The sequence below is a fragment of the Coffea arabica genome, chromosome 6c (genome assembly GCF_036785885.1).
Source record: "Coffea arabica cultivar ET-39 chromosome 6c, Coffea Arabica ET-39 HiFi, whole genome shotgun sequence".
Taxonomy (NCBI): Eukaryota; Viridiplantae; Streptophyta; class Magnoliopsida; order Gentianales; family Rubiaceae; genus Coffea; species Coffea arabica.
In genome coordinates, this window is record NC_092320.1 from 23,255,660 (window position 1) to 23,266,413 (window position 10,754).

General features: G+C 32.8%; 1 long non-coding RNA gene across 2 annotated transcripts; it reads left to right on the forward strand.

Moving 5' to 3' along the window:
- Positions 1-7,383: 7,383 nt before the first annotated feature.
- On the forward strand, positions 7,384-10,533 carry LOC140008560 (uncharacterized). 2 transcript variants are annotated; one of them, XR_011816026.1, is made up of 3 exons: positions 7,384-8,024; positions 9,642-9,702; positions 10,331-10,533. It is a non-coding gene; the product is annotated as an uncharacterized lncRNA (long non-coding RNA). The 2 variants fall into 2 exon arrangements; XR_011816027.1 differs by having other exon boundaries at positions 7,386-8,024; positions 10,334-10,533.
- The last annotated feature ends 221 nt before the right edge of the window (positions 10,534-10,754 follow it).

Consider the following 10,754-nt stretch of genomic DNA (forward strand, 5'->3'; position numbering starts at 1 on the left):
AATAACAAACCCATTAAATGGGTTAATCATTGCAATCAACTGATTCTCATTAAAACTATCAATGGTGCTGAGCCAACCTAAGCTCAACAGGAAAAACATTAGGGTCAAGCATCATACATCATTGGGTTGGATTGAGCTTGGCCCTCGAAATGAGGCTAATTAATTGTTAGTCGAACTTGGACTTAATGGAGTTCAACTCGATCAAAACCTGACTCGATACTAAGTATATGAGTATGTATTATTTTTTATATATAATGATGTATATTATTTAATAATAGTACGTATTATAATGTACATGATTTATAATTTATATCTAAGGGTAAAATCCAATAGATATTATATGCGTATTATATAAAGTTATGGATTAATTGGAATTTGGGTTATTAGGCTTAAAACTCTAATATCTCTGTGAGTTGAATATAAGCCTTACCCATTGACCTCGAATGCTCAAGCCTAAACCCTAGAGCCTAAAATTTCTACTTTATTTTGTTAGCCAAGTTTGAATATTGCAAAACTAATTAAAGGGAGAAAAAATGATATCCAAGCATTCCTTCAAACCTTGATTTTTTTCTTTGTCTTTAATTTCTAGCTATATTTCTTCTATATATTTGGGAATACTTTTGGGTTTGCAAAACTTACATAGCTTTACAAAAAATTCAAACCCTAGCTTTGGGTTTTGTAAGAGAAAATGGGAAAAAATGGGAGGAAGACATGGAAGAAAATGAAGGCGGTGGTGACCACGATGGAGGTCTGGTGATCATCACATCCACATGAACAAAACGATGGTGATAGTGATAGTAGTAGAGGAGGAGAAGAGGAGAGATATGGTTAAAATGCAATCAAGGTTTCATCTAGTAGAGAAATGTAAGAATGTTAACTGTAGAAGAATGGGAGAATTAGTTGGGAAGCTAGTCCCAATGGAATGCTAGCGATGGTAGGCAATCATGTGTGAGTAGGGGCTGGCGACTAATGAGTTAGAAGAAGACCGAGTAAGCAATTTCTACTTTTAGAAAAAATCTGATGATGTGGCAAATTGTGTATCACTCAGTCTACAGGTGGCGCCATAGACTAAGTCTACACAAGTTTTTGCAGAAACTAGGAAAGTTCGAATCAGGGATTTCTCACTTACACTTTATCTCTCTAAACCGCCCAAACCATCCTTTCATACCCGGCCCCCCTCTTTTTTTGTGAGTGGAAGGATTTGAATCCAAGACCTTCTACTTACAAAAAATAAAATAACTATTTTATTATTTTAAAAAATAAAATAATTATTTTTTATTGTTTTAACCTTAAGTAGGCTTGAGTTTGAATTTGGTAAAATTGAGTCGAGTCGAGACTCAAATCGATTAGGTGAAAGTTCGACTCAATTCAACTTGTTTGCAACCCTATCATTGCCCATTTAATCATATTTCAAATAATTTTGGCCAAATCTAAGGTGAAAATTGTGATATGTGGAAAATATCAAAATTGGGGTGTAAATTCTGCAAAATCTTGCCATCTTTAGAGTTTGATTTTCAAAACTAGTCATTCAAATGCATCCTTATTTATTTAAGAAATAAATTCGTATCAATAAAATTGTTCACCTTAAAACTTACCCTCATTAAATAAGTATTATGTTGGACATATTCTAAAAATATTATTGTGAGAAAAAAGAAAACAATACCAAAAAGATATTCTTATGAAGAGAAGATACTAAACGATCATAAGAATATAGTTATTTTGGAACTTGTTAACAAAGGACATGGAGCTAACTTCTCTATCCAACTAAGGATAGTAGAGTAGAAAGAAAACTAGTTGACTATCATGAATATAAAAAATAAAATAAAGGTCGCTACATGTAAAGCATTATAAAAAGTAAAGTTGAGGCCACATTTTTATGCTATTGATAAATTGAACTTTTTTTTTGAATGATAATGCATTAGATCTAAATTTTGTGATTGCCTTATGATTATTAGCACTTGATTTTGTAAAGTAAAACTATTTGACTTAAGAGTTTAACACATAATTGATAAAATATTTTCCTATGGATAGTCTTAAGAATTCAAAGAATAAAAGATTATGTTATAACAAAAGAAAAATGAAAAGAAGGACATGGCTTATTATATGCAAAGAAACATATAAAATACTTAATTTGATTATGTAAGTTAAAAGATATCAACATATATATAGTTGTTTGTAATCCATTTTAAATAGACTTTGAAATTAGTACAGTAAATATCTCATCTATAAAGTGAGAGAGAGAATTGAAAAACATATCTTGCATTTCATTCCTATTATTTGTTTCGTTGTAGAAAAATTTCTCTCTTCATCGAATTGTGCCCTGAAAAAGGAATGTCCTGTTAAACTACCTATGAATAAAGTAAAGAATAGAATTCTAGTGGTGTTTTTAGAAAAATAATTTTTGATAACTATTTCATCAATAAAAAAGGTTAAAAATTATCCAAAGTGAACATAAAAAAACTTGAAAAAGAAAAACAACCCAAATTAGAAAAAAAAAATTAAACCAATTACCTCTAGAGTGGTTGGTCACCAATGTTTTGTGAGGTGGGAGATCATGGGTTCAAACCTTACTTTCCATCAAAGTTGCCACTTTTTTTTTTGTCAATTGTCATCATCTACACCTATTCCATAATGCACCCATATGAATTTAAGAGAAGCCATAATAAGTGGCAACTTTGATGGGAAACAAGATTTGAACTCTTGACCTCCCACCCCACAAGACATGTGATTGCCAACTACTCTAGAGGTAGTTGGTTATCAAAGTTGCCAGTTAATATGACTTTTCTTATATCCATATGGGTGCAATGCGCACCCATATGGTCTAATGGTGGTTCAGTCTCTGTCAGTTTCCCGTGATCCCATTGGGTCACCCTTCTAGAATATGTTAGAATCAGAGTAGGTGTAGATGATGACACTTGACCAAAAAAAAAAGAAGAAAGAAACATTAAAAATAAACACGAAACATGTACATTACTGTTTTTCCATTCATTTATGTCTCTTCTACCTAGTGACTGCACTCGTCTTGCTACTCTTCACTGCCTTGTACTATACTTCCCTTACTCTACATTCCATCTCTCTCACTCCCACTACCCTTCTCTTATATCCCAACCCCACTTTTTCCCCCTAGTCGTTGTTACAACACATTTCTTCATTTTTCACATACTTTAGGTCATTTGAAAAGCTGAAATCGGTATCTATAAAAAAATTAATTTTAGTGTGTAAATTTAACCAAATTTTGCTATCTTTATAGTTTGTTAAAAATAGCCATTGAAAAATGTTTGTTTAAAAAAAATTCCTAGATGCGGTCCCAAAACCAACCATACAAAAACATCCTTATTTGATTAAGTTCAAATTGGCAAAATTAGTTCACTCTGGTTCAATCAAAATAATTGTACCATTTAGGTCCCGTTTGAAGTTGCGATGACTTATAAAGAAGCATTTCTAACCCAAGTGCTTTTAATTTATCAAAACTTGGGCTATTTAAGTTACAAGAAATTAGTTTCCAAACACGCTAAAACTACTTTTAGTATTTAAAAGCGCTTCTTTTGTATACGCCCCGCAACCCCAAATGAGATCTTAGTAAAAATATCTAAAAGTCAAATTCCTAAAAACAATGGACTATTGGAGAACTAATTTTTTTTTTAGATAATGGTAGAATTTGCTAGAAAAAACAAGAAAAAGATGAAAAGAGAGGAAGGGATGGATTGGATGATATAGGGGGAAGGAGTATAAATGAGAGATTCAGAATTCAAAACCTCCCACTTGCACTTTAAAAAATAAAAAGAAAAAGATAATAAACTTTGGATTTATTATGGTATTTTCTTTCTAAGATCACATGTAGTGTTCAAATGGTAATTGGTAATTTGTCTTAGTTTAGTTTTCAAATTATTTAATTATTTAAGGGTTCCTTAATTTGGTATTGGCATCAATGAATTAGTGAGAGTTAGTTTTATTAAGATTAAGCATTCCAAAAAGGTTTCCTTTGTTTGGTGTTTAGTTATTAGATTGTGACACTCAATTTTGTTAAAGTTAATAAAAAAAACAAAGGAATTGGGATAAGCTTCCTTAATATGAGATTCATAACACTTAATTGTTAACTATAATTTTGGTAAACTAACCAATCTCATACGTGGTCATATTTAATTTTGGAAACTAGTTAATGAAAAATAACATCTAGATTGTAAAGTCATAGGCAATTAACAATTTCTAATTTTGATATGCCACATTTGGAATAGTTTGCTTAACCTATCTCATACATGATCATATTTAATTTTGGTAAAGGTTAATGAAAAATAATATTTTGATTGTAAAATCAAAGGTAACTAACATTAGGAAAGGTTTGCTTTTATAAATTAAACTTAAATATATAAAAGAACTTGTGCACACAAAGCATAAGTGACTTTTATCATGTATAGGGGGTGGGTTGGGTTGGGTGGTATGGTGGGAGAAGTTGTAAATAAGGGATTTTAGGTTCAAATCCTCTCAATTACCAAAAAAAAAAAAAACTTTTATCATGTACACATAATACAAAAACCAACCATTCATTATTGTACACATTATAAACTAATTCTTCAAAATTTAAAATAGTAATAAGATAGGTTTTCAAGATTTTGAAATCATATCATTAGATTGAATGATTTAAAATAAATGAAAATCAAGAAAAAGAATGGGAGTTTTAAACCTATGTATAGGAGTCTACGCTAAAAATCCCTCTAGCACTACATACATACTAGTATTTTAACCCATGCATAGTCTAAGATAATAATAGTAATAAATAAAGTATTTATAATAGTTATATGAAAAATGATTAAAAACCTCAATAGAGTACTATTTGAGTATCTAATTTATATCATATTTATGTATTTTATCTAAATCTTAAAGTATACTTAAAATATGGAAAAAGATCGCAAAAAAAAAAAAAAAACACACCAAACACAACATTATTACTGCTCTCGCCTATATTCTCCCTTTAGCGCCACTTTCCCCATCCTACAATCACCTAGTTTCAATACTTCCCCTGCTCTTTACCACCTTATTCCTCACCTTCTTAGCCCAACTTGCTCATATCCATGTAACTTTTTCCTATTCCTCCAAATCTTACTTTCTCCTTACTCTACCTCGCTCTTAATCAATTACCCTATCTCTTACCCGATTTTACAACCCATTTGTCTCCTATCCTAATATTATTTCTATCTATTTATAGTCGTAAATGGTAACCTATTTGCTTGGCTTGCCTATCAATAGATGGGTTTACCTATATAATTGAATGGATTCAAACAGATGGCCCTATTAAACCTATTAATTAGTGGGTGTGAAACTGACATAGTTGGATAACTTATTTTGAGTTAATTAAATTAGACGTAGATTTGAACTCAATCATTAGTGGGTAAATCTAAAGCACTCCAATAATTATATTTTAATTTTTCAAAGACATATTTGTCATTTTTTTCGTCTTCTTTAATTTCTATTATTTTATTTTTTTTATTTTATCCTACTTTCTCCATTCCTTTTATTAAAGTCTAATAAATTTCTTGAGTGTTAATTGATTGTTTGCATTAATACGTAAATTATTTTCAAATTCTTATGGAGTGATAAAATTTGAAACTCACTGTGATCACCATTTTAGGCTCCTCTGTGCAAGAACAAACTTTCTTTATTATACATTTTGAGTGGCTTATAATGTTTGGATTCTTTTTATCTGGAATAGGGAATATTTCTACAGATTGAGTATCTGTAAGAATATCGTGAGAATGATTTGTTATAGATACTTACATCCTGATGCAATGAGTATTGGAGATGCTACTATAGAAAATCAATTATGTTTGAGATTCCATTTGTCCTTTGAAATACTTAAATGATAAATATTTGATCGGTTAAAAATGGTCGTTCTTTAAAGAAAATATTTACCGCCTAAATATGGTCAATCATTCCAAAGTTTGGTATGATAAATTTACTTATGGCTGCAAGGATACAATTCTGCTATGTTTAAAATTATTTTTTTGTTGAAAATAATATTCTCTGCATATTTCTCGAATATGCTCCTATAATAGTAACATTGAGAGAAAATTTTGAGAAGTTTTTTTATATTTATTGCATGCTAGTTCTAGTCCATTCCCAAAAGTGAATGTGACTAAATTTCAACTTACTAGCTATGGTTGCAGTCATGACTATAGTTTTGGTAAATATGTATTTTATCATGGTAAGAGCAAAAATTTTCCACCTGAAGTGGAATAATATTGATAAGGATAAGAAAATAAGGATCTGAACACAAATGTCCTGAAGTACATTTGATGAATTAAAATAGCATCTTGACATGGCTAATTTCTTTGAACACCCTGAAGGCATATGATGATCGATTTGATTTATGATAGTAATTAAATTTTCTTCCTGAAGAGGAAATGAATGTCAAACATTTGGGATCAAAGGATTATGGTGATGATATTTGTCCTATAAAAATTATGGTAATAATGATATGTGTCTCATTAATAGAGCTACTATATACACTATATTCCTATTTGAAAATAAGTGAAACAAACACTACTCTCTTGAAAAATTTATTGAATTTAAATATATTCCGAAATAGATATCAAATTAAAACACTGAATGAGATAATAATAAAGATCAAGTGAGATAAAAGTGGATTATGTCATAATAACAATTCGAGAGAGAAATGGTTATCGATATAGTTGTCTTCACTCTCATTTGATTTATAATCATCACCTGTAGTAAACTATAAGTTTACTGATCCCAATAAATTTATGATTTTACAAAAATGAGAATATTCAAAAGCTGACAAGTATTTATACATACTCCGTTTATAGTATGTATGGTTTCAATAGAAATTTAAAAATCTGTATCCGGTATGAATCACCCTTTACAATTAAATATTGTGAAATATTGATGGGTGATCTATTTATAGTTCCTGACATTAGGGGAAGAAAAATATCAATCGAAAGGAAATCATTTGAAAAATGTTGTTTGATTTCCTTGACCCTCAACATACTATGAACTGGAAGTTCAAAAGATTATTCATTTGCAGAAAGTTGTAAATCAATTGTCAAATACATTTATTGACTCCAGAAGAGTCATTCTTGTAGAAAATACTTTGGTTACAATTGATGTCCCTGAAGGACATGTACAAGAGCTACAAATGAATTTAAAGCCAGCCTACTTAAATAAGATGTAAATTGATTTCAAATATTTTCGGGGAATAAATGAATGTCAAATTAACCTACTGAAGAGGTCACTCATAAAGAACTAACTATTGAAGAGTTTACTGTTGAAGAGAATGAAATCATAAAAAATTTAATTAGAGCCTAATGAAATGTAACACTTGATATTATAAAAGTTAACGAGAATCATGAATCTGGATGTGAGAACCCTAAAACTTCCTATTTTCGTAGCCTATTGTTTATGCTCATTTGCCATGCTAAATGAAAAAAATTTGCTCACTAATCGTTCTATACCACAGAAGGTTTTGTTGATATGCATGTTTATGTGTGAGATATGTGTATATGTGTATGTGTTAGAAGTGCGGTTGAGCGCGACAATCGAATTCGGAAAAGAGGAAAAATTTTGAGAAAATCTGTAGAGGCAGAATCCGGCCGCAAATCCGGCCAGTTCTTGGCCGGATTGTTGGCCGGATTGTGGTGAAGTTTTGAAAAAAAATGAAGTTAGCCTCTGCCTCATATCCGGCCAAGAATCCGGCCGGAAATCCGGCCAGATTCTGGCCGGATTGTGACGTGTCATGGTCGGTCAGCAGGTTTGACCGACTGTTTCCTTCTCTTTTTGTACTGTTTTGCTACCAAAATATCTTCATTTTGCTCCTACTCAACCGTGAGCTTTGAGAGGAAAAGAAAGAAAGCTCTTCAAACTTCTAGTTTCAATTTTCTCTTTAATCTTGAGTTTTCACCGTTTGATTTTAAATCCGTTCCGTACAAGTGATCTCTTAGAGGGGGTGAAGCTCTTGGTGGTGTTGTTTTAAAAGGGGAAGCCTTAAGTTCCAACCTTTGCTTGAGTCTAAGGTGAGTTGTTAAGTTAAGAAAGTTCTTTCTTGCATTGATAATGGTTAAATTCTGAATTGTAAGGGTTGGATATGTTATTTTGTGAGTTATATCTTGATTTGGGTTGATTTATGGTGAAGCTTTATATTTAATTATGATTTTTCTATTTGCATTTGAAGTTGTCTATGTGGCCATGTAAGATGAAGGGGAATGTTATAGAATGAGGCTAGTTATTATAAATGATGGTTAATTGCAAGAAAATTTTGTTTAGAAGAAAATTTGGACAAAGTAGGGTGTCACACCCTTCAATTCTGGCCGGCCCTATTCACCATAGTTAGAGGCCGAATTAGCTTTGGCTTAAAACATGAAAGTTGTAGGGAATGAGATTTTTGAGATGCCTGTAAAATTTCAGGTCAATCGGAGTAGTGTAGAGTGAGAAAAGACCGAAATACCCCTGCTGCTCTGGTTTCATCCGAACTTGGGATTTGCTGCTGTAATTAGCTATTTTGGCTAAGAAAACTTCTGAACTGGTTGTTGAGGTCTTGTAATGAAATGTAGCCTGATATCTTAGCTATCATACGGCTTTAGAATCAATGGATTTGGACCTAGGTAGACTGAATTGTAGCTCATTAACCAGAACGTGGTTTGTCCACCTGCATTTTTGCGGTTCTGAACTAGTGTCTTGTATTTTTGACCTAGTTGTACTCAAAACTGGATTAAGTGACCTTCTACATTGTTGTAGCCCTATCTCTTTGCTTCGAAACGGTGTATCTTACACCTTCATCCGATAACCGTAGCGCCAATGGTGCCAAAACCGCAAAATGATGTCAAACATTGTTTTATCTGAAAATGTTTCTAGCTTGCTTTTCGTATTTATTGTTGTATTTATATGAATTTAAGCCTAGTGAATGGCTTTTGGACATGCCATGAGATAATTCTATATGACATGTTGGGACTGATTTGAGAAAAATAATGAAGCCATTAATGGCTGGAAAAAATAGGTAAACACAAGGGACATGCCGTCCGTTTATTTTCTTGTAAAATGAAAAAGTTAGAGTGATTTTTAGAAATGTATTTTGTATCAAATTGGACGTATGTCCTTGGAAGTGTTATCGGGTCTTTTGATAAAGGTTCGAAGGCTAAGTTTCTATTCGAACTCGTATATTTTCGTTCGGTCAATTAGGTGACCGTTTTACCATTTTCAGATATGATACCTCCTCCATTTGAAACTTCATATGTTCCTTACACCTTTTCCAAAATATAGAGGTATGAGTTAGGTTTTTCCGGCCACCCGTGAATTACTTCAAGTAAGGTTTTAGTGTCCTCCGTTTAGTATGGTTTTCATTAACACTTTGGCTCTATATATATATATATTCACTTTTAACCACACAAACAATTGTGAAAGAATAATTTTCCTCGCCTAACTATTTGGACTTTGATTTGTTGTTGGTCAAATGGTTCCGTTGGGCTTTCCGTTTAGTCTATGATACCCCAATTATTTTCGTCCTCCGAACCAAATGCCTTCCTTTCACTAAAAAGTCATTTTATACATTTTACGTGTTAGTTGTCGGATTTTTCTTCGTTTCACTTACTTGTTTGGCTAGGTGAATTGTAATATGCTTTCTTGATGTATCTTAGGTTTTCTCGGTGATTAAGAGTAATACCCAGAGGGATATTTGCACGTTATTTTGCACACTAGGTGAGTGTTCCTTGTTTGTTATGTTTCCTGATTATATGGCTTGTTTGAATGATTGATAACGTGTTAAGGGCTTTCAATGTTTGTTAAAATGAGTTTTCTAGGCGAGTGTGTACTTTATCGCACTCGACCTAAATAGATGTGAAATTTTCAACGATTAAATGATTGAATGCTAGTTGCGCATGTATGTAAGCCTTTGGGCTGAACTGGCCACTACCCTTGTTACCGGTCGTCTCGAGCCAGAAGCGGACTCGGTCGGGGCGACTAGGGACCTGGGTAAACGATCCGATATACTCGAGTATTACCCTGTAGGTTGGTGGAGCCTGGCCAAAAGCCAGGGACGGGGTGAATGAAATGAACGAATGGATGAACGAACGGGGCTTTTACTTACAAAAATGAAATCTTTAAACGAACGGAGGAATAAGGGGGAAATGTCAGGAGAACGAGCGAATGAACGAATTTATGGCTCCTAGTGAGCCCGTATCCTTTTAATGAATGTGTTTATCGCTTTATTGTACTTCTATCTTGAATTGTTGGTATATGTATTGAATGCATTGATTCTCTTGTTGCCTATGTGAACGGAACCTCACTGAGCCTTCCAGCTCATTCCTTTAGTTTTTGTTTTCCTTAGCAGGAGAAGACGGGCGAGGACGGAAGCTATGTATAGGCTAGCCGATCTAGTACTTTTGACTCTTTGGTTATGGTTCTCGCCCCAATGTTTGGTGGGCTGGTTGTATGGAGAATGAAGAACCTTTGTACATAAGTTTTATTGCTTTTGGGATGGATATGTATATAAGTTTACGTTTAAGTTTGGAATTTTGGTTATTTCGTTTATTTTGTGGATTTTATTATCTTCTCTTATAGCGACTGACTGAGTCCCGGCGAGAGTTGGGCAGGCGGTCCGCTGAACCCTCTGGTTCGCCTTAGGGGGAAGTGGGGCCGTTACACTGGATCAGTTGATAAATATCGGCGTAAAATGATTGGCTGAGAAAAGAAAGATGCGATTCCATTAGTATCAAATCTACTAACATAATAAAAAAGCTTTGGACCTGTAA